This window comes from Miniopterus natalensis, chromosome 6 (assembly GCF_054644295.1).
Source record: "Miniopterus natalensis isolate mMinNat1 chromosome 6, mMinNat1.hap1, whole genome shotgun sequence".
Lineage (NCBI taxonomy): Eukaryota > Metazoa > Chordata > Mammalia > Chiroptera > Miniopteridae > Miniopterus > Miniopterus natalensis.
The window spans coordinates 54,230,237-54,251,582 of record NC_142086.1 but is presented as its reverse complement, the minus strand read 5'-3'; the positions used below and the strand labels follow the sequence as shown (position 1 = coordinate 54,251,582).

Sequence of the window (21,346 nt, the reverse complement as noted above, 5' to 3'; positions counted from 1 at the left end):
TTTAGTTCCCCGAATTAGAAAAAAAGGCCTATCTTCATGGCCATTATCCTTTCCTGCTTTCTGTCCATTCACCACTGCATAGTAACCCAGCTTTGCACTGCTTTAATGTAGACAACCATAAGGGAAGATATAGAATCAACTCAACTCTTGCGAACATTTCTCTTTAAAAATCTATCAGAGCCTGGTCTGGCGTGGCTCAGCGGCTGAGCGTCGACCTAGGATCCAGGCAGTCGGGGTTCGATTCCTGGTCAGGGCACATGCTTGGGTTGCGGGCTCGATCAATGACTCTCTCATCATGGATGTTTCTATCTCTCTCTCTCCCTCTCCTTTCCTCTCTCTGAAATCAATAAAAAAGATATATTAAAAAAAAAAATCTATCAGAATAGACTAAGGTATGCTCTGATATCTACAAACCACAAAATATCAGTAGCTTAAGACAATTCATGTCCATCCTGAATGGCAGCATGGATCCTACAGGACCCAAACAGACGAAGAAGCCACTGGCAGCTGCACTAGAGAGAAAAAGACAGTTCTGGAGGATTTTACACTAATAGTTAAATGCTCAGTTAGGAAGTGACCCATCGCTTCTGCTTGTAAAGTATTGACCAGAACTAGTCACATGGTCAGACCCAGTACCAGGGAGGCGGAGTACACAAGAAATATTCTGCAGTACGTGGGTAATTGCTTTCACAGGAAGAAACCGTGGATGGCAAAACCATTGAGCACCCCCACTCCCGTTCTGACTTTGAATTAACATGTGCTGCCTTTTTGTGGTTATGCTCAGAAATGTAGATATCTGCTCTAGTAAGCACGTATGATCATTAGACCTTTTTGCTTTTCTTTAATGAATAGTAAAAAAAAAAAAAAAAGGCAAAAAAAAAAATCGGTTGTCCACAAGACTTATTTAAACACAATACTTGGGGTTTACTCTTATTTTTCTTACCAGTGATAGCAAGTAAGTAGCACCAGGATTCAGCAACTGTAGTAGTTTGCTTTGCTTAGTCTACAGTTCACTGAAATTAGCCAGCTCCGGAGGGGGTAGGTGTGGGGGACTGGATGGCCAGTTTCAACCCTGAGAAGGAGGTTGGCTCCTTCAGGTGAGGCTGTTCTGGAAGGGGCTTTCTCATGGTAGGAGTAACCAGGGCTGGGGGGGAGGGGCAAGGGTGCTTCTGCTTCCTCTGGTGCTCTGCAGGCAACTTTCTTTGTTTTTTTCTTCTCTGCAGGCAAGGTAGAGGCAATCGTGTAGAGCTCTGCAGCCAGCAGCCCAGAGAGAAGCAGCTATGGAGCCCAGCTGAAGTGAGCCGGTCTCCTTGAACCTGCCCCAGCCCTGGTGCCACGTCTCTGTCCCAGCGCTGAGGTAAGACCCCTTGAGTCCCAGCTTGAGGACAGAGAAAGCAGAATGCCTCTAGCTGGGGTGGTGGTGGTGGTGGTGGTGGTGGTGAGTGTGTGAAAGGCTCCTCCTCTAAGGCTCAGGAAAGAAGGAGCAGTTGTTCCCGGTTAAGTCAAGCATCTGCTTCCACCTCAGCCCATTGGGAGGCAAGGTCATTTGGTGGCCAGAGGCTTTGATTTTTCAGAGCAGGTCTTTTGGAATCTTTATAGGGAGTTGTATTTACCAAATTGCTGGTGAAATTTGAACTCCAAAGGTAGTTAAATTTATTCTCTAGGTAAGACTGCCCCTGATTCAGGTGAATGCTTAACTTAGGTGCACCTGTTTGGTTCTGCAAGGGAAGTCGAGCTCTTAGGAACCTCTTTCTCTCTGTTGGTCTCTCTCTGTCTCTCTCTCCAACCCAAGAGAAACAGAGTAGCAGAAAATGTGTGGGGGAGATTATTGCAAAATATTCTACTAAGATCACTAAAAATGTCTTTAATCACCAAGATCATTCTGATTATAAAGGTAACATGTGCTCATAGGACATTTGGAAAACTACTGATGTGGAAGAAAATAAAACATGCTTGAAATCCTACTGCTGTTAACAATCCTGGTGGTTTTTATTAAGGTTACTCTTTAAGCCTCTATAGCATATTCACTCCTCTTGCATGGAGGTAGAGAAGTGGGGCAGATAGGACACTCAGGAGGCAGGAGAACTGGTTTCTAATCTGGAAGCTCTTGAGAGCAGATTTTTAATATCCAGGAATTTGGCAAACTGGTTGCTAAAGACTGTTCGCAGCTTGAAATTGGCCATGGTGGGAAAATTTACAATGTGGACATTAGCCAGTGCTACAAACCAGAGCTGTTTTGTTTTGGAGATTCAGGTTACCAGCACATCTCTGGTTCCAATGCTTGCTGTACCACCAACAGGCTCGGTGTCATGGGCAAGTCACGCCACTGGGGCATCTCTCCACTTCCCCTCCTGTGAACAGGAGGTGCTCTATAAGCCTTTGTTAAATGAATGAATGAGGGTGAGATTTCTGTTCTTATTATCCCATAAGACAGTAGTGAGGGTCCCATAAGATTGTGAAAATGAAATGCTTTGCATGTGGTGAGGCTCCCTGGTGATGGAGGGAGGAGTTTTAGTTTATTGGTAAACCTTTGGTTTACTGATGGAGGGAAGTGGCTGGCATTTCCCCCATTGGCTCTTGCTACTTGGAGGAATCTGTGAATTACTGACATCCTTTCATAAGGGGCAGATGAAAACTCTCCATTTACTGACCAACATCTGGGGCAAATTTCCTTGCTGGTAAAATCAAGAAGTCGGTCAGAGAAGTGTGAGCAGGAAGCTCCAGCGCTCCCAGTTGTGAGAGCCAAGACTGAAGTCAGAGCTTTTGACTCATAAGCTCTAATGGGGGGTTTAGAGGAGGGAGGAGAAGGGGCACTTCCTGCCAAATGTGACATTTAAACAAAGGCCTCTTTCTTCAAGGCCCTTCTGTCAGCAGATTAGAGCTAATGAAATTAGCATAATGGAGCCCCAGTTTCTGCCCTCTCCCTCCACTTTCTGAACATCTTGGTTCCTTCTCCTCACCTCTTTCCTGGATCCTGGAGAGGATGAGAGAAGGTGAGGCATCTGTTAAGCACCAGTTGACTATAGAATTGTAGTTCAGGAAATTATAAGGGTGGAAAGGACTATAGAGGCCATCTGGTCCCACACACTCATTTTAAGAAGCCAGGTCACACAGCTGGTGATTTCATGACTGAGGCGAAGGTCTGTGCTCCTGGAGAGGTGGGGAACCAGGCTGAGGGGATGGGACATTGCTCCACAGGCCACCTGTTTGCTCACTGAGCCCTTGCATACTGCTGGTAAGGAAGTATGGTAGATGGTCTTTGGGTGCCAGCTCTGCCTCTACCCTTCTCAGACCCTCCCCTGCATCTGCTTCCACAGCCTCATTGCACTTCATGAGGTGCCCCTCTGGAGTGCTAGAGACTAAGCCCCCTTTCTTATCAGGGATCTGGTTTTCTAAGCCAGTGAAATCAGCTGAGATCTTAATCTGGGGACCTTTAGGTGTATATAAGGGGAAGGGAAGGGTGTTTGAGCTCATGATAGCTCCAGGCACTGTGCTTTGTGCTCTGGCTGAATGATCTCATTTAATTTTGCAATGACCTAATGAGGCAGGTATTTCTATCACCTTGTGTCAGAAGTTTACCTCTTGCAGAGGTAAAGAGACTTGCCTAAGATTTCACAGCTCATAAGCAACGGAGATGTAAACTAAGCCTGTCTGTAACCTCCACAGCTTCTCGAAGTTAGTGAGTGCTTTTTACAGCAAGTACTCACCTACATGGGTTGGAGTTTCCAAGTCAAGTTTCAATAAGTAGGTTCCCTTTCTTCAAGGAACATCGTTCCATCTTTGAAGCTACCTGAACAGTTGCAGCTCAAAGTTCTTGGAGCTTTACAAAGGGCCACACTGTTCCAGTCAAGCTCAATGGTTCTTCCGTGTACAGTAAGATAGCATCAGAGCTGGGGCCATCCAGAGTCCTCTAGAGTAGTTTCCTTATTCATGTGGTGTCGTCCCAGGAGTGAGGATGCATGCTGGTGGCCTCATGTCCCTCAGCTAGTTAGAATCAGGGGCTTTCTCAGCCTCTGGACTGTCAGCGCTCTGAGGTGGATCATACTCAGGTGGGTCTGTTCGGTTTTCATCTGGGTTTGAGTAAGATTATTCCTTTGGCAAGAGGGATTTAATTCAATTCCATAAATATTTACTGAAAGCCTACTGTGCCCACCCAAATATCCCAGCCTGTATGCAAAAGGAATTCTGGCTCATCGCTGGGTATACAGGTGTGACAATGGGAGGAGCTCCCTACATCAAGATTGTATATTACATATATCATCCTGTAACTACTCAGCTCCAATCTTTTGCAAGAATTCTAAAGGGGGAAATCATGTCTCAAGTTGTTCTGTGTGTCCCAGGGTTCCTAGACTTCTGAAAATAGTTTTAAGTGCTCAACTTGCTAACTGGGGTCACAAAGCAACAAACAGTGGGGGTGGGTTGGGGTCTTTGGAAGACCCTTGCAGAGGGGTGGGGCCAAGGGGAGGAGGCAGCATGGTGGAGGAAGTGAATTGGGTAGGCATTGATAAATCAGGTAGGTGTATTTTCCTGTGGAGCTGGGGTGGATGGGGGGAGCTGAATGTACAGTTTTGTAGACAATCAAGAATCCTATCCATCAGTGGCACCTGATCCACTTCAGGAGAAAAATCTCCATTCAGCAGGGCACTCAGAATGCTAATCAGGGTTGAAAGAGCTCTTTGGAAAGCTTGATGGTTGGCCTCCACATCTTACATCTGAGGAAATAAAGGCCCAGACAGGGGGAGGGTCTATGACACAAGTGAAACTGGAGTCTGCTCTTCTGAATGTTTGATTGGGGTCCTTCACACCAATCCTTCCCTCCTGCCCCTCTCGATGTCCTGCCTCCCATGCCCAGGCTATCACTAATCTACTTTCTATTGGTAACTGCATTTTCTAGAACTTTCTGTAAATAGCATAATACAGCATGTGCTCTTCTTATGCTCAGTATAATTCTACTGATATTCATTTGTTATGTGTATCAATAGTTCATTCCTTTATTGCTGAATAGTATTGCATTGTATGAATATACCACAATTTGTTTATCCATTCACTTGTTGACAGATATTTGCGTTGTTTCCAGTTTTTTGGCTATTAAAGTAAAGCCACTGTAAGCATTTGTGTAAAAATTTTGTGAGGACATATTCATTCTGTTCTCTTGGGTAAATACCTAGGAGTAGAATGACTGGATCATATGGTAGGGTATGTTTAACTTTTTAAGAAGCTGCCAAACTTTTCTAGAGAGGTGGTACCATTGTACATTCCCACCAGCAGTGCCTGAGCGTTCCAGGTGCTCCACTTCCTTGTCAACACTTAGTATGTTCAGTCTTTTTAATTTTAGCTATTGTAATATGTGTGTGGTGCTATCTTATTGTGGTTTTATTTGCATTTCCCTACAGATTAATTGTTTATCATATTTTCATGTGTTTATTTGCCATCTGTGTATTTCCTTTGGCGAAATGTCTGTTCAGATCTTTTAAATAAAGATCTTTTAAATAAACCCATTAAAAAAAGGGTTATTTGTTATCTTATGATTGAATTATGAGTTCTTTATATATTCCACAGACTAGTGCTTTATTGGAGATGTTTGCAATATATTTTCCAATTCTGTGGCTTGCATGTGGTGGGTTAGGGTTAGGGTTACAATTTAGTTGAATAAGTGCTATGCACAGGAAGTATGAAGGAAAGTCAGTAATCTTAGGTGAAGTCAGGGAAGCTTCTTGGAGGAGAAGGTATGTGAACTGAGCCTTAAAGGAAATTAAAAGTTAGCTAGGTGGGGAAAGAACAGTCTAGGTAGAAGTTTGTATGTGCAAAGGCAAGGAGATATAGAATGTCAGGTGCATGCAAAATTGTAAATATGATTTGAGCACTGAGGTTTTGGAATAGAAGGACGTGGACTAGAATCCCAGCTGCCCCACTTACTGGCTGTGCACTCCCCCCCCCCCCCCTTTTTTAAAGAAAAACCCCAAACACTTTTTTATTTGGAAACAATGATAGATTCACAGAAAGTTGCAAAGATAGTACGGAGGTGTCTGGTGCATCCTTTATTTAGTTTTTCCCAATGACTTCATCTTACATAATTATAGTACAGTATCAAAACCAGGAATATGAGATTGTTACGATATGTGTATGGTTCTGTGTCATTTTCTCTAATGTGTAGATGAGTGGAGCTATCACTGCAATCAAGATACAGAACTGTTCCATCACCATAAAGATCTCCCTCATGCCACCCCTTCATTGTCACACTGGTCTGGCCCCCTCCCCTATTTTTCATTTGTATGATTTTGTCATTTTGAGAATGTTCTATAAATAGAATAATACAATATGCAACCTTCTGAGATTAACTTGTTTTCCTTCATAATAGTGCACTTCATTCAGGTACATCCAGGTAGTTGAGAATATCAATAGTTTGCTCTTTTTATTGCTGAGTGGTATTTCATGTATGGATGGACCACCCACCATTTTACTATTGACCCATTGAAGGACATTTTGGTTGTTTTCAATTTTTGACTGTTACCAATAAAGGTGCTATGAACAATCATGTACAGGTTTTTGTGTAGACATATATTTTTCCTTTTTCTGGGGTAAATGCCCAGGAATGCAATCTCTGAGCTGTATGGTAAGTATATTGTTAATTTTTAAAGAAACCGTCAAACTCTTTCTATAGTGGCTGCACCATTTCACATTCCCACCACCGATACAGGAGCAATTCACTTTCTCCACCTCCTTGCCAGCATTTGGTGGTGTCATATTTTAACTTTAGTTGTTCTAATAGGTGGGCAGTGGTATCTCATTATGGTCTTAATTTGCATTTCTCTAATGGCTAGTTGTGTGACTTTTACTCTTCTTGTCACTTAGGTCTGGCTGTGTGACTAGACCTCAGCCTGTACTTTTTATTTTATTTATTTATTTATTTATTTAAAAATATTTTTATTGATTTCAGAGAGAGGAAGGGAGAAGAAGAGAGAGAGATAGAAACATCAATGATGAATGAGAGTCATTGGTCAGCTGCCTCCTGTATGCCTCCGGCTGGGGACTGAGCCTGCAACTCAGGCATGTGCTGTGCCTGGGAATCAAACCATGATCTGGATTGTAGGTTGATGCTCAACCGCTGAGCCATGCTGACCAGGCTCAGGCTGTACTTTTTAAAAGTGAGAAGCAAGAGGACCTAGTGCTGACAACCCTCCTCCCACCACTTCTGGAGCTGCCCTGGGAGTCTGATTCCTTTATCCTTTGACCAGGTTAGCCAGTTACAGGAAGTTCTTCCTTCTTCACTGTCCTGGGTGGCTCCAGGAAAGTAATATTTTATAGAGATGTGTATATTGTTTTTCCTGCAGATGAACAAAAAAACCTGTAAAGTGTTACTTTTTTAATGTGCTGTTGGGTAAGTTTTCTCTACCTGGGCCCTTCCTGGTGCCAGTGTTTCAACATCTCTGCCTGGTAGCTGAAGTGAATAACCCCTGGAGTTGACCCAAGATGATTGTTTTCTCGATGTCAAGGTCTGAAGTTTCAAGGGAAGCTGCCATGGCCTTGGGCCCTTTCTACGCAAAGTGCTTTCTATATACTAACTCATTTAATTCCTCCAAACAATCCTAAGAGTTACGTACTGTTAATATCTCAATTTTGTAAAGGAGAAAACAGGCACAGAGGGGTGTCATAAAGTTGGGATTTGAACCCAGATGGTCTGACACTCAAATCTGTCCTTTTATGTCATTATGCTATAATACCTTATGGATATGCACCCCAACTGGGGATTGAACCCCCACCCTTTTGGTGTATGGGACAATGCTCCAACCAGCTGAACCACCTGGCTAGGGCTCATTATACAGGTATTTAAAAACAACTTTATAGTCCATGACATTGACTTGCTTTAAGTGTAAATTCAGGGTTTTTTAGTAAATTTACTGAGTTGTGAACCATTAGCACAACTCAGTTTTAGAACATTTCCATCATCAGTGGGGTCATCCTTACATGGAAAAAGCAAGAAAATTATTTTTCATGAAAATAATTTCATAATTATATTTTCTGGAATTAGTTCTGTGTTCCCAGCAGGAGGATCTCCTTAATTTAATTCACTTAGTATTTACTGAGAGCCTGCTGGAGCCCACAGCTGGGCTAGGTGCAAAAGGGAATAAAGGGATAAATGACTGGAGATGGCTACGTCCCTGCAGCTGACAAACGTCCTACTCAAGATACTGTTAAATGCAACCTACTTGTTTGTCTGGGTCTTCTGGCAGCTGCTGCCCAGTTGGTTTTTACCCTGTGGCTCTTAACTGAGGACCAGGCAAGGGCCTTGCTTTTGCAGTACGGGCATACGTCGTTTTATTGTGCTTTGCTTTATTGCGCATCACAGATGTTGTGTTTTCTACAAATTGAAACATTTGCTCTACTGTTGTGGTCTGGAACCGAACCTGCAATTCCGCGCGGTATGCCTGAACTGGCATTGCACTGACAATATTGGCCGAGCAGAAAGGGACATGTACTCTCCAAGATCTGCAAACAGCTCTAGGCTTTGGCAAGCCTGGATGCAGGATTTGGGAAGAGAAGAAAGTGAGTGTGCTGTTTAGGGTACAGAGATTCGACAGGTGGAACTGGGGTGAAGATGCACTGAGGGAAGAAAAGAGCTCGAGCAGAATCAGGGCAGCAGGCCTGGGCAAATTCGGGGAGCAGTGGCACAGGAGGTAGCGTACAGCTGAGTGGCATATTTGCATGTGGTGGGGCATTGCTTGGAGGTTTGGGGGTGAGGAGGGAGTGCAGTCTTATATGCTAGACTGAGGAATTTGGACTTAGTGGGGCAAACCTGGAAGACACCATTTTAAGTCTCCCAGGAAGGGCATGATTATTCAGAGCTGGACTTGGGAGAGTAATTTTGCGGTGCGGAGAGAGAGGGAAGCAGGCATGGGTTAAGAGGCTATCATGAGGGTGCTGATATTAGGTGATGTGGACTTGGTTTGGGCAGAGGTGGTGGGGAAAGGAAGGAAGTGGGTAGGAGAGAAGATCCTGCCAGGTGAGGGGAGAAAATCTCTCTGTCCCAACCGCTCCTACCTACCTTGCCCACTTGCCTGTTGCACTTCAACCAACCCCTCAAAGTCTGTCGAAAGCCAGACTCAACAGCCCCCCCTTCCATGCTTTCCCCTTGCCTGGCATGCTTTTCTGTCCCCTCCATTTCTCTCTTTGTCCCACTCCTCTTGCCAGGAGGAAGGAGAGGAGCCGGAAAAAGCCAAAGCCAAACACAACACTGTACCTATCCTTGGAAGGCAGTGCCATGGAGGACAGTGGTGAGAAATTTTCAGAGAGGGTGGCTGGCAGTGCCAAGTGCTAAAGAGGTGAGTGAGGATGGGCACCGAAGAAGGCCTGGGGACTCAGGCCTGGTACAAGCATGAGGCCAGATGTAACCTTTAAGGAGGCCCTCACACTTGGGTGCCAACACTATACTTGCACAAAATGAGAGTGAGGGTCTCCTTAATTTTACACTCTAAATACCTCCCTTGACTCACTGTAGCCTTGGACTACATTCCTGGAGGGAACTGGTATTTGGGAGGATGCTGGTGACCTTGGGAAAGAATTAGACTGTAAAGGACCATTTACTGAATGATACCTACCAAGTATTACCTTAGGGACTTTTACATAGATTATTTTAGTTATTTCTTATAAGAACTTTTGAAAGTGTATGCCATTATCACATTTTCCTGATGAGGAGACTGAGGCCCAGAGAAAACAAATGGCTTGCTTAGGCGTGCACCGTCACTAACTGGTGCTGCTGGATCTGAAGCCTGTGTTCTTCCTCCACACCCCATGTTTCTTTAGTCTTTCATGTTGACTGTGTGCCTTGATGCCAGGCACTATTTTCTGTATTTATACTATATTTTATACTATATATTATACTATATTTTCTGATATAGTATAAGCAAAGGAGACAAACCTCACTTGTCCCCCTGTCTGTGTGGGGCGATGGGCTCGCTCCCAGTAAGGCCTCCTGTCACAAGTGTCTGTGGGCTGCCTGTGGTGGCTGCTGTGTTTTTTGGTTGTTGCTGAGATGAAATCCATGGCCCAGTTTATCCCTCAGCCACTAAGTCATATGGACTCCTTCTCTCTGCTGGGCTTTGAGCCATTTCACCAAAATTACCCATAGGCAATATAGTTTATGATGCAGGAAGCATTGTCCCTCACCCCCCTTACCTCCCAAGCAGGTCTTATTCAGTTCCTTGATTTAGCCCTGATAAAGTCAAGTATTTTGGCTTCCTCTGCCCCTAGCCCCAGTGAGAAATTTGGACCCAGTGTTTTCACTTGTCACTTTAGACTGTTTGCCAGAGTTTGCGGAAAAAGGCCTGGATTATTAATGTCCTTGCCAGGAACAGCTGCACCCTGCCAGGTTGTCATGTGATCCCTCTGAAAAGCCCTGAGCTGCAAGGCCCACACACTCTCAGGCTCACTGGCTCAGGTGGGAAATGTGATCCTATCCTACAGAAACTGCACACAGTCTAGGAGGGCAGAAGGCAACTTGGGAGGGACTGATCAGGGACTCACCTAGGAATTTGCAACAGCACAGTGAACATCCTGGGGGGCCCCACAATTTTTGAAGGTCTTTCTAGTCTGATGGCCCCCTCCCCCATAAGATAATAATAAGGATATTAGTAATCAATTTAGTAATATTTAGAGATCCATTATTCCTTACAGTGGGCGCTATGCTGGACACTTGAAATACATTACAGGCATACCTGAGAGATATTGCGGGTTTGGTTCCAGACCACCATAATAAAGCGAGAATCCCCATAAAACAAAGCGCAATAAAATGAGGTATGCCTATAGTTTAATTCTCAGAACAAGTCTTTGAGGTGGGGCTTGTCACCTCAGTTCAATGGATGAGTAAACAGCCTCTGAGAGATTAAGAGAATTACCCAAGATCATGCAGGTAGAAAAGGGTGGAGGTGGGATTTGAACCCAGTTCTGTCTCACGTTCCTTTCAGGATTTTGTAAACCACCAGACACAGAATCATATTTTCCTTGCTCACTTTCAGGTTATCCCTGCAGCTATCTCAACTCTGTCTCTCATCTTTGTCTCTTCCCATCGCTCTGTAAACCTGTTTTGGAGCCTGGTATTCCAGTGAGGACTTGACTAGAGTTTGAAATCAGCCTGGCCAGGTGGTGAGGTGGATGGTGGTGAGGTGGATGGTGGTGCTGCAGGCCAGACCAGGGATGAGGAAAGATGGTCTCTGGCACCGTCCGTCTATCAACTTAAGTGGCTCCACTTCACCTCTTCATGCTCCATCAAAGCTCCTTTTTAGTGCTCTTGAGTTTTGAGAAAATCATCCAATCATGTCACTGGTTTGCTTAGAAAACCGCCACCAGTCCCAGTTTCTTGCAGGATAAAGTTGGACTAGAAACACTTATGTCTGGAGCAGATATTTCTGCTGAAGCCCATTTCACATAACTGCAGCTCTCTTACCCTCACCCCTCACAGTTTCTCACCATTTCCTGAGTACAATGCGCCCACTTTCATGACTGAGCCTTTGAACCACTTTCTGTTGGGCCTGCCTTTCTCTGGCTGGAAAATGTCTGTTTATTCTTCAGAACCCAGGATGAACATTTTTTCTGACTTCCTCTAGCAGAGCTGATATAACCCAGCCCTTAGTTCTTAATGCCTTACATGATTTTCCACCCATCAATTTATGAGTCTTTTCTTCTAAGGCAGTGGTGGGGAACTTTTTTCCTGCCAAGGGCTATTTGGATATTTATAACATCATTCACAGGCCATACAAAATTATCAGCTTAAAAATTAGCCTGCTATACTTGGTCAAATATTTAATTAAGTCATCCCTAATGTGATGGCTGCAACTGCTTCTCTTTGGTGAGGCCTTGGCAGGGCCAGACCAAATGATTTTGTGGGCTGGATGTTCCTCACCCCTGTTCTAAGGCTTCAGGAGCAGGGATTGCATACTATTTATTTCTGTATCACCTGTACTTGGGCATATTTTTGTGAACAAATGAATGGGGGCTCGCTAATACTGTGTACCAAAGCATGAATCACAGGTGGTCCCGCTTTAACTGAAATGCAGTGTCGAGGGACTTTGGTGATAGGCTAGGGCTGTGATGGTCTTGATTGTTTGACAGGTGAGACAGACACTGTGTTGAGGGCATTACTGCAAATAAGCTGAGGGGCGAAGGGAGGGGAGAGGGAGAGGCAGACTCAGAGTGAAGTAATAATGCAGTGCCTTGAAGCTTGGGAATGAAACATGGCCTTCCCTGTTCTCCAAGCCAGCCTCTCAAACTTTGTCCTTGCCCTACCTCCCAGGAAAGGAATTCCTTAGGGCAGGGCTGGTGCAGACCTGGAGAAAGAGTGGGAATTGTGGATGATCCTAAAAGAAAGGAGAGGGGTGGCATGAAGGAGGAGTAGAAGCAGAAGCAGGAGAAAGTCCAAGGCCAACTTTCTTTCCTTACTGTGGTACTGGGGGCATCTTGCCGGCCAGAACTGCTGCCTGATGGCTACTCCTGAGGATGCAATATGAGCTGGTTCCAAGCTTGAATTTGGAGCCAAGACCTGGATATGTAGGTCATTCTGTCCTACTGGGCCTCCTGCCCACTTAATTCCTTCTTCCCCTGATGCTGGGTGTCGGCACTCAGGTTTTGCAGGTGGTCAGATATGAGTTTAAATACTGGTCTCAGGCACTTTAATTGCTAATTGTGTAGCACTGAGCAAAAATAATAGGGATGCTATTTTTCTAGGCCTTGACAGGCCTTGTGTTATGGTGGCTTATGGCATCTTATTTATTCCTTTGAGTGCCCTATAGGTAGATGCTGTTATCATTCTGAACTCACAGATGTGTAACTGAGGTTCATAAAAGTTAAATAAGTTGTCCAAGGTCACATAGTGAATAAATGATGGACCCAGGTATGCTACATCTGGTCCACTATGCCACCAGCCTCCAGGTTGCTTGATGCTAACAGTCACCTGAGGCTCTTGTTAAAAGAGCAATTGCCAGGCTCGGTCTCAGGTTCTAATTCAGCTTGGTTGGGGTGGGGCTTGGGGAGCAGAGGATGTAACAGGTACCTAGACTAATATTAAAACCTGACAAGTTCAGGAAACACTATATTGTGTTCTCATGCCTTTAAGGTGTGGCTCATGGTTGGCCCTCAGTAAATATTAGCTGAGTATTGTGATGTAATTTAATTGAAAGGATATCTTACACAAGATTTTTATCTTTTAAAAGTACATTAGTCTTAGAACTAGCTCTTAAAGGTAGAAGTAAAGGGAAGTACATTCTGGATCAGTGAATCTACATTCTTAAACTCTAAACTCAGAACTTCCTGCAAATGGAATAAGCTCCCTTCAAAGGTTCCTGTCACTTGTGTTCAAGCAGTCGGTGACACTACGTATGGGGTGTGCTGGTCGAGAAGTCTGTTCTTTAAGGACCCAGTACCTGGTCACTGTCTGCCCCATGCATGCATGAATTGAGGAGGACTTCGGTTTGTTAAGGTTCTAGTAGAAGTGGAGTTGAGCCACTATGGAAAGTCAGGAAGGGACTGATGGTGGGCAGATGCCTTTCTATCTCATATCTGTATTTCTGGGTCTTCTTGCCTTTGTTTTTAAGTTCTCAGTGCCCATCCTGTGAGCATATAACTATAGAACGCAGTCAGGGAATATTGTCCCATCAGAGCTTGGAGTAAGGCTTGACCACTACCTTGGTTCATTGACCTTTTTCCAATCTCAGCCTTAATGACAAAACAGCACAGCTTTCTTATAGACTGAGAGCCATCTATAATATCCTGCTAAGAGCTGAAGGAACCCCTACTGAATGATTGCCTTGGATACTTCCATTCTAAGATCCATGATAATAGCTGCCACTTTGAACACTGACTGTGTGCTGGATGCTTTACATATCTTTTCTCACTTAATTCTCCCAGTAACCCTATGGTATAGGTAACACTGCTCCTGTTTTACAGGTTAATAAACTGAGCCCAGAGAATTCAGTTAAGTTGCTCTATGTGACAGAGCTAGTGAACAGTGGAGCTGGATTTCAAACCCAGGTCTATGTGACTCACCAAGTAGAAGTTATTATGCCTGTATCATTTTGCTTCTCTTGATGAGAACAAAACTTAGAGATTGGTTACCCTGCCTGGGGATCGAAAGCTTTGTACACAGTGTATCAAAGGGATGGCAGATCCCCACATTCACATTTGAAGTTATCCTTAACCCTTATTAATGTGGAGAGCCGTGACCTTCCTCAAGTCATCTGTTGATAATTGCAGCAGAGAGAGATTTCTGATTACTAATGACTCTCAGTGAGGCTCCATTAACACCAAGAATGGTGGCTCACTATGTTGGGGAACATGTGTCTGCAAACTGCTGGGGCTCTGCAGCGAGGGTGTCAAGGGCCAGGAATTTGACTGCTCTTGAGGAGTGATGACAGCTGGGAAGATGAAGTGAGAGGAAGGGAGTGTGAACTGTGTATCACTTAATCAACCTTGAGCTTGAGACCAAAGGGCGCCTATGTATATTATCTTGGATAAGGAGACCGTCTGAGTCCCCTCTCTGCCAATACAAGGAGATTTCATTTTTAGTATATAGTTCTGATGTGTTAGATAGACAAAATCCTCCAAGAGTGGCAAAGGAATTTGAGGGCTTCTCCAACTCAAGTTTTATTTTCTGTAACTATGAACCAATCTTATTTTTTTGTTTTACATTCATTCATGTACTCATATTAAGAATGTGTGTGTGGGGGGGGGTCCTCTGGCCGGTGTGGCTCAGTTGGTTGCCTGTCATCCCGTGTACCGAAAGGTTTCCAGTTTGATTCCTGGTCACGGCACATGCCCCAGCTGTGGGTTTGATCCCACAGTAGGGGGCATGCAGGAGGGAGCTGATCCATGTTTTGCTCTCACATGGATGTTTCTCTCTCCTTCTCCCTCTCCCTTCCTCTCTCTGTAAAAATCAATAAAAAATCTTAAAAAAAAGATGTGGAGTCCTCTACCACACTCCTCTTTGTGACTGCCTATCTGCCATCTTGTCTTCCAGCAGCTCCTTTGGCCTCTACTTCAAGCTGGGTACGCTCACACACTTTTCTCCTCTGTCATCTCTGACCACTGATGAAGCCCCCAGTGGCTTGCCTCACTTCTCCATCTTCTTTACAAAATCCTTGCTTACACCTCTTTTCCTTCTTGAAGGCTTATGGCTGTAGCCAAACATTCTAATAACGGTCCCTGTCTTCATTTTCTTTCCTCCCTCCCTTTCTTCCTTCCTTTCTTTCCAGTTCAATTTACCATACAGAAATCATTTGGGTTTTATATTTTTAAATCCTGAACCTAGATTACAATATTGTAAGTTAAAAAGAAAGATTGTTACATTAATTCAGTACTTCTTTAGCATACCAAACTGAAGTGCGTAAGTTCAGGCTTCAGGTTTATGGCAAACAGTCTTTAAATACAATGCAGACTTTTTAAAGTTCCCATATCCTTCACATGCGATTTTGCAACTCTGAGCTGTTATACAAAGAACAGCTCTCCTATGACTATGACGAAATTGACATGCCGTGATGCTCAAACCAGACTCAACATCGTACCATCTTTTAAAAGATTTGACATTTCTGGACCAAAAAGCTCAACATATAAGTAAAGTTGAGAACACTTTCTCCTCCTTATTATGGTTTTAAAAAGTTGCATGGTAGCTTAGAATTTGGCATAAAATCCTGTATTATTCTTTGGGAAAGTTTGAGCTATAAGATGATCCCTGTCTTCATTTTTAGCTTTAGTCAAGATGGTATCTTTTTCTTGGAGCTCCTTGTGTAAATAGGATCAATTTTATGTAGCTTGTCCTTTCATTAGAGTGATGTCATTACATTTATTCAGCTAGTTTGTTTTCTGCCTGAGGTATATTATTGGTTTCTCAAAACTCCTAATGGGCAGGGACAGTATTTTGTGTGGAGGTAGGAATAATTGTATTTTCATTTCAGTGTCTAGAAGGTAATAGGTAGTCAATAAAATTATTTTCTCATTAGTTCAACTGAAGTTTATTGGATACTTACCATGGCCTTGGCACTGGACACAAAAGTGCTATGGATATGGAGCTAATTATTACTTGGTTGAAATGCTTGTAGTTTTAAGGGAAGACAGACATGTAAGCAAATTAAAATTACATTTTAATTTTATTTGAGCTACAGTAAAATTTATTGGGGGCTCAGATGAGAAAATATGAGAAAAGAGAGATGGAGACAGATTTAACAAATGTCTTGAGTGGAAATAGAACTTCCTTAGTTGGATTCAATATGTTTTAAGGGCTGGTTCCAGTGGTGATGAGGTAGAAGATGAAGAAGCGATCCAGGAGCATGCAGGGTGAGGGGTGGGCTGAATATGGCATAAGAAAGAAGGAAAAGTGAAGATACCAAGCTGAGAAAGATGGTAAGAGATGGTGAAGGTAGGGGACAAGGTTCTAATTACTAGCATATATTGGGTGCTTATTACTATGTGCAAGGTAATTAACATGAACTGCTCATTTTTTCCTCATTATAACCCTACGAGGCAGGTACTGTTATTTGTGGTAACAGGTGAGGAAATACACTCCAAGCAGTTGAGTAGCCTATTTAAAATCACACAGCTAAGAAGTAGCATAACTCCAGGGCACTGGAATTTGAATATCTTCTCCTGCAGGATCTCAGGGATCTTCGGGATCTCCTGATGTCCTTCCAGCACTGTTCCAGCCATTCAAATTCTACACATCTGTCTAGGTCTAGGTCCAGCACTATTTCTTCACAGGAAGCCTTCCCTTACCTACTCCTGCCTGTGGGCGTGGTCTTGCCCTTGTGTGCCGTAGGCCTGGGCTCTCCACTAGTTGGATTTGAATCCTGGCTCTATAATAGCTACATGACCTTGGGCAAGGGGCTTAACTCTTCATGGAAAGACATTCATCTTTACCTACAAAATGCAGGTGACTTGCATCTACCTTGCAATGTTGTTATAATAATTCGGTGGAGACAAACTGCACCTGACACATAGTTCACATTCAGACAGTGGTGTTCATATATGATGATTATTTATAGGCATCAGGCTTCACAGCTGTATTCAACCTACCCCAAGGATGGTTACCTAGTATGAAGAAGTCCCTGGCAGGGACCATTGCAAGTGGGGTGAGGTTTATCAGCATCACCTTCTCCAGTCCTTCTCTCTTAAGCCATTGCAGTCCTTTCCTGCAGTCTTTTCTGATTTTCTCTAACATTTTAGTAAATAATATAAACCACATCCTGGCTTTATCCAGATCCAGCTGACTCAGATCCTGGTTCCACTGAGTTCTCCATGATTGCCTATCTTGGTTGTCCGTCCCCCACTTCCTCTACTCCCGCTTCCAGGTCACCTGCAAACAGCTGAGTAGGGTTTTCCAGTTTTGTCATAAATCACCTTGCCAGCCTCCTGCCCTGTGCTCCTGGTGGCAATTAACTGGTTCTTTTTTTTTTTTTTCTTATGTGATCAAGACCTTTCCATTGAAGCTTTTAGTTTATAATATGGGAGAAGCAGATAGGACCTAGCCAGTTGCCCTTTCCTAGACTTGTTATGATTTGGTTTTCTACCAGGCCAGGCATTTATTTTCTCTTGGGTGGAGTGGGAGTCTCCTATAGGGATCTCATTCAGGATTCATTAATTCAGGGCATGGAAAAGTCATTGCTTAGTACCTAGCAGTGTGGTTCATTCCCAGGAGGACTAGAATGGTTCCTGTGCTCTGAAAGGTCACACCCTTATAAAGGAGAGAAACATAGAAACTGTGAGAGTTGTGCTAAGATGTGGTCTGCACAGAGTGCTGTGGGAGCACAGCAGAGGACCTCCTAATGCAGACTGGGGGTCAGGGAGACTTTGGCTCCTATTACTGCGTTACCTCATATTGAACACATTCTTTATGCCAGGCCCTTTGGTTCTTTCCACACATTAAGTGAAAGGAGGCTGTAGCTCTTCCCCGGATGGCCTGATATAGACCTTTCACAGTTTCCCCACCTTGGGATTATCTCCTGTGAGGTGTATGCTCTTGTGACCTAGGTTCCTTGGAAGCATGGGCTAGTCGCCTGATGGTCTCATCCCATACTGGGCACCAGTGTGAGCTGCCCCGGTGCCTTCTGTGATGATCTGTATATCTCTTGCTTCTTTTGTCCCCCTAACTCTACTGCTGGATGGAAGAGGGCACATTTAACTTGTGGGCAGAAGTGAGTTCCACTGAGTCACAGAGCTTCACTTTCCCATAGTGACACCACAGCGACCTTCCGTTTCTCAGCCACCTCCCCTCCCTGCTGATGACAGGGGGTGATCTGCTCATAATCCTTTGAAATATCAGTAAATCCTATACTTTAGGAGGCCTTTTGGGTACCGCTCTACCATCTCCCTCATCTCCAGCTGATCTCCCATATGGCCAATTAGATTTGAAGGATAGGAATTCAGTGCTTCAGATAGCACTTTTGATTTTGTTGTGGCAACTGAGAACAGTTTCAGTATTCAACCACAATATCTTTCAGAATTGTAAACATGGTGCATGACTGTGATCAAAAGCACCCACAACATATATTTGAGGCCTACGGTTTCAGCCATACAAAGGCAAATTAAATGTGGTCTTTGCCCTTAAGGTGCTCACAGTCCACTATCTATCTAGGTCAGATGGTTCCCTCTGCTGGTCAGCACTTAGGAGGTGAACCTTTTACTAAGCCCTTCCAACATGACCCATCCTCTCTAGTCTTTCTGGTTATGGTAGAAGGATAGTTTTCTGTGACAGAGGATGACTGTTTCCCCACATACCTGCTCCCCACAACGCCTGGAGCTGCCTATGGACTGGGACTCTGACCCGAGTGGCCGTGTCTCCCATGGCACTTAGACTGCCTGGAGTGGGGTTCTCTTTGAAGGCACTTGATAGATACCTTCATGAGAAACTGAAGTAGCTAGTTCATAAAGGCATCTACTCTAAGGTCAAACTCCCTGTGGGGTACCTGCCGTCACTGCTAGGCTGGCCTGTGGGCAGAGTACATCCTTTGTCACCTCACTTTCATGAAGGTTCAGTCTAACTCAATTAAGTTGCCAAAATAAACCAATGGACTTGAGATTTAAAGAAAAAAATTGCCTTACAGGACCTGTTCTTTTTTTTTTTTTGGTTTGTTTTTTTAATGTTTTAGAAAATAAAGGAATCTTCTTAAATAACTGTGCCTTACATGCCTCATTTGCACCCAGGGGTAGCAGCATGCTAGAAGGTGCTAGGCTTAGGGAGTGAGATTTGAATCTTGGTTCTGTCCCTTTCTAGCTGTGTGGCTTTTTTTTTTTTAAAAAATCTTTATTGATTTCGGAGAGAGGAAGGGAGAGGGAGAGAGATAGATAGAAATATCAATGATGAGGGAGTCGTTGATTGTCTGCCTCCTGCACTCCCCGCAGTGGGGACTGAGCTCGCAACCCCAGCATGTGCCTTGACTGGGAATCAAACCTCGATCTCCTTTATCTGACAGATTGCTTATCTCCATTTCATTTAGCTCTTTTTCTGGAGACTTTTCTTGTTCTTTCATTTGGGGCTTGTTTTTTATCTCCCCATTTTGTCTGCCTGTTTAGGTTTGTTTCTATGTATTAGGTAGGCCTGCTACAACTCTCAGTCTTTTTTGGAGGATCTCTGGTGCAGGCCAATGTCAGACACTGTTTGTGACTGGCCTTGAGTACCCTGTTTGAAGCTATCAACAACCCACGGCTTGAGGCTCCCTCTGTTGGGGCTGGGTGTTTTTGGACAGGGCCAAGATGCACACCAAAGTCTGCTTTTCCAAGTCCTGGATCCAGAAGCAGATCAGGCAAAGCCTCAAAGCCCTCTGAGGTCTGCCTCTACCTGCAGGCTGATTAATTTGATTCTCTTAATGAGCCTCAGGTTGTAGAATCTCCACAGGGTAGGGTGAGAGGTTTTCCAGCAGGGTGGGGCAATTGCTTCCCCCTCAGGCAAAAGCTGCTTGGAAGGTAAATGTCTGCCTCTGCATTATGGAGGAATGACTCGGCACAGGAGCCCAGAGGGTTGCCCTCTGAGCTCTATCTCCAGAGCGGACAACGCTAGATTCTCCTCACACAGCTCCAGTCCACTCTGCCCTCCCTCTGCTGGAGCCCAAGGTGAGTGGCTGCACATGAAGAGGGCACCTGCATTTCCAGTCGTCCCCCTGGCAGACAGAAACCCAGCTGCTTTTCACAGCCAGATGTTATATGGGCACCTTTCTCTGTTCCTGTGCTCTTGGTTGGGGAGCCCAGCTTGGGGTTTAGGCCCCAGAGTCCTCAGTGGGAACCCTCCAACAGCTGAGATTTCCCTCTGGACCTTCAGCTGCTGCCTTTGGGAGCCCAGCCAGCCCTCTCGTGCCTCTGCACTTCCTACCAGTCTCTATGCCGTCTCCACTTTTCCTCCTTGTCTTCAGTTGCAGTTGATTATTCAGGATGGTTTTTCTATATTTTAGTTTTAATCCCAGTTTGGTCCTGGGAGAGTGTCAGTGTGGCTTCCACTCTGTCCGCTGCCATCTTTAATCTCTTCTCAGCACCTTTTTAGAGACATTGAGCAAGAAAGAGAGTAACTAAAATAGTGCTCACAGTTTTGACAGCCACTAAGTTTAATTTAAGGCGTGCAAAGTGCAAGTGGGGAGACATGAATCAGGGATTTTCTCTGTCTCCACAGGGTGAGCATCTTGGGCTGGATGTGATCCCAGTGTTGAAATACTTGTTTTTTTGTGCTGCATGATACTAAACTCAAGATAATGAATTCTGGTACCCAGAAGAACTCATAATCTCCAGGACTGGAGGATAACCCAGCCATGTTGAATCCACTGAGTGAACTTTTGAATGAGTGTTCAGGATTGTATAAACAGATTATGTATTCTGTATTTTATGAGTGATTTAGGGTAGGAGGCCCTAGTATTCAATTTTCATGTACACTGCACATGATTATCTATGCAAAATAATATATTAGCTTAGCGGACTTCCAATTTAGCTGTTTATTTTTTTATTTTATCTGTAAATATTTCAGTGTGTATGTTTAAAAGGCACTCTTTAAAAATAAAACTTAACTACAATATGCTATTATACATTTAAATAATGAACAATTTCTTCATATTATTAGATATGGAGTCAATATTAAAATTTTCCCAATTGTTATAGTATATATGTGTATGTGTGAGTGTGTGTGTATGTATATATATGTGTGTGTGTGTATATGTATATATATACACACCCATATATAATTTTAATTTAATTTTTATTATTCTTATTTTAATCCTCACCCAAGGACATGTTCATTGATATTTAGAGAGAGGGGAAGAGGAAGAGAGAGAGAGAGAGAAACATTGTTGTGAGAGAGAAACATCAGTTGGTTGCCTCCCATATGTACCCC

The 21,346-nt window shown here is 43.9% G+C and overlaps 1 protein-coding gene across 1 annotated transcript in view; it reads left to right on the top strand.

The window, feature by feature from the left end:
- The first annotated feature begins 1,228 nt into the window (after positions 1–1,228).
- ST6GAL1 (ST6 beta-galactoside alpha-2,6-sialyltransferase 1) overlaps positions 1,229–21,346 on the top strand; it is an 82,085-nt gene continuing 61,967 nt past the window's right edge. The window contains exon 1 of the mRNA XM_016200073.2: positions 1,229–1,357. The gene's annotated coding sequence lies outside the window, so the exon portion shown is untranslated. The remainder of the gene's footprint in view (positions 1,358–21,346) is intronic.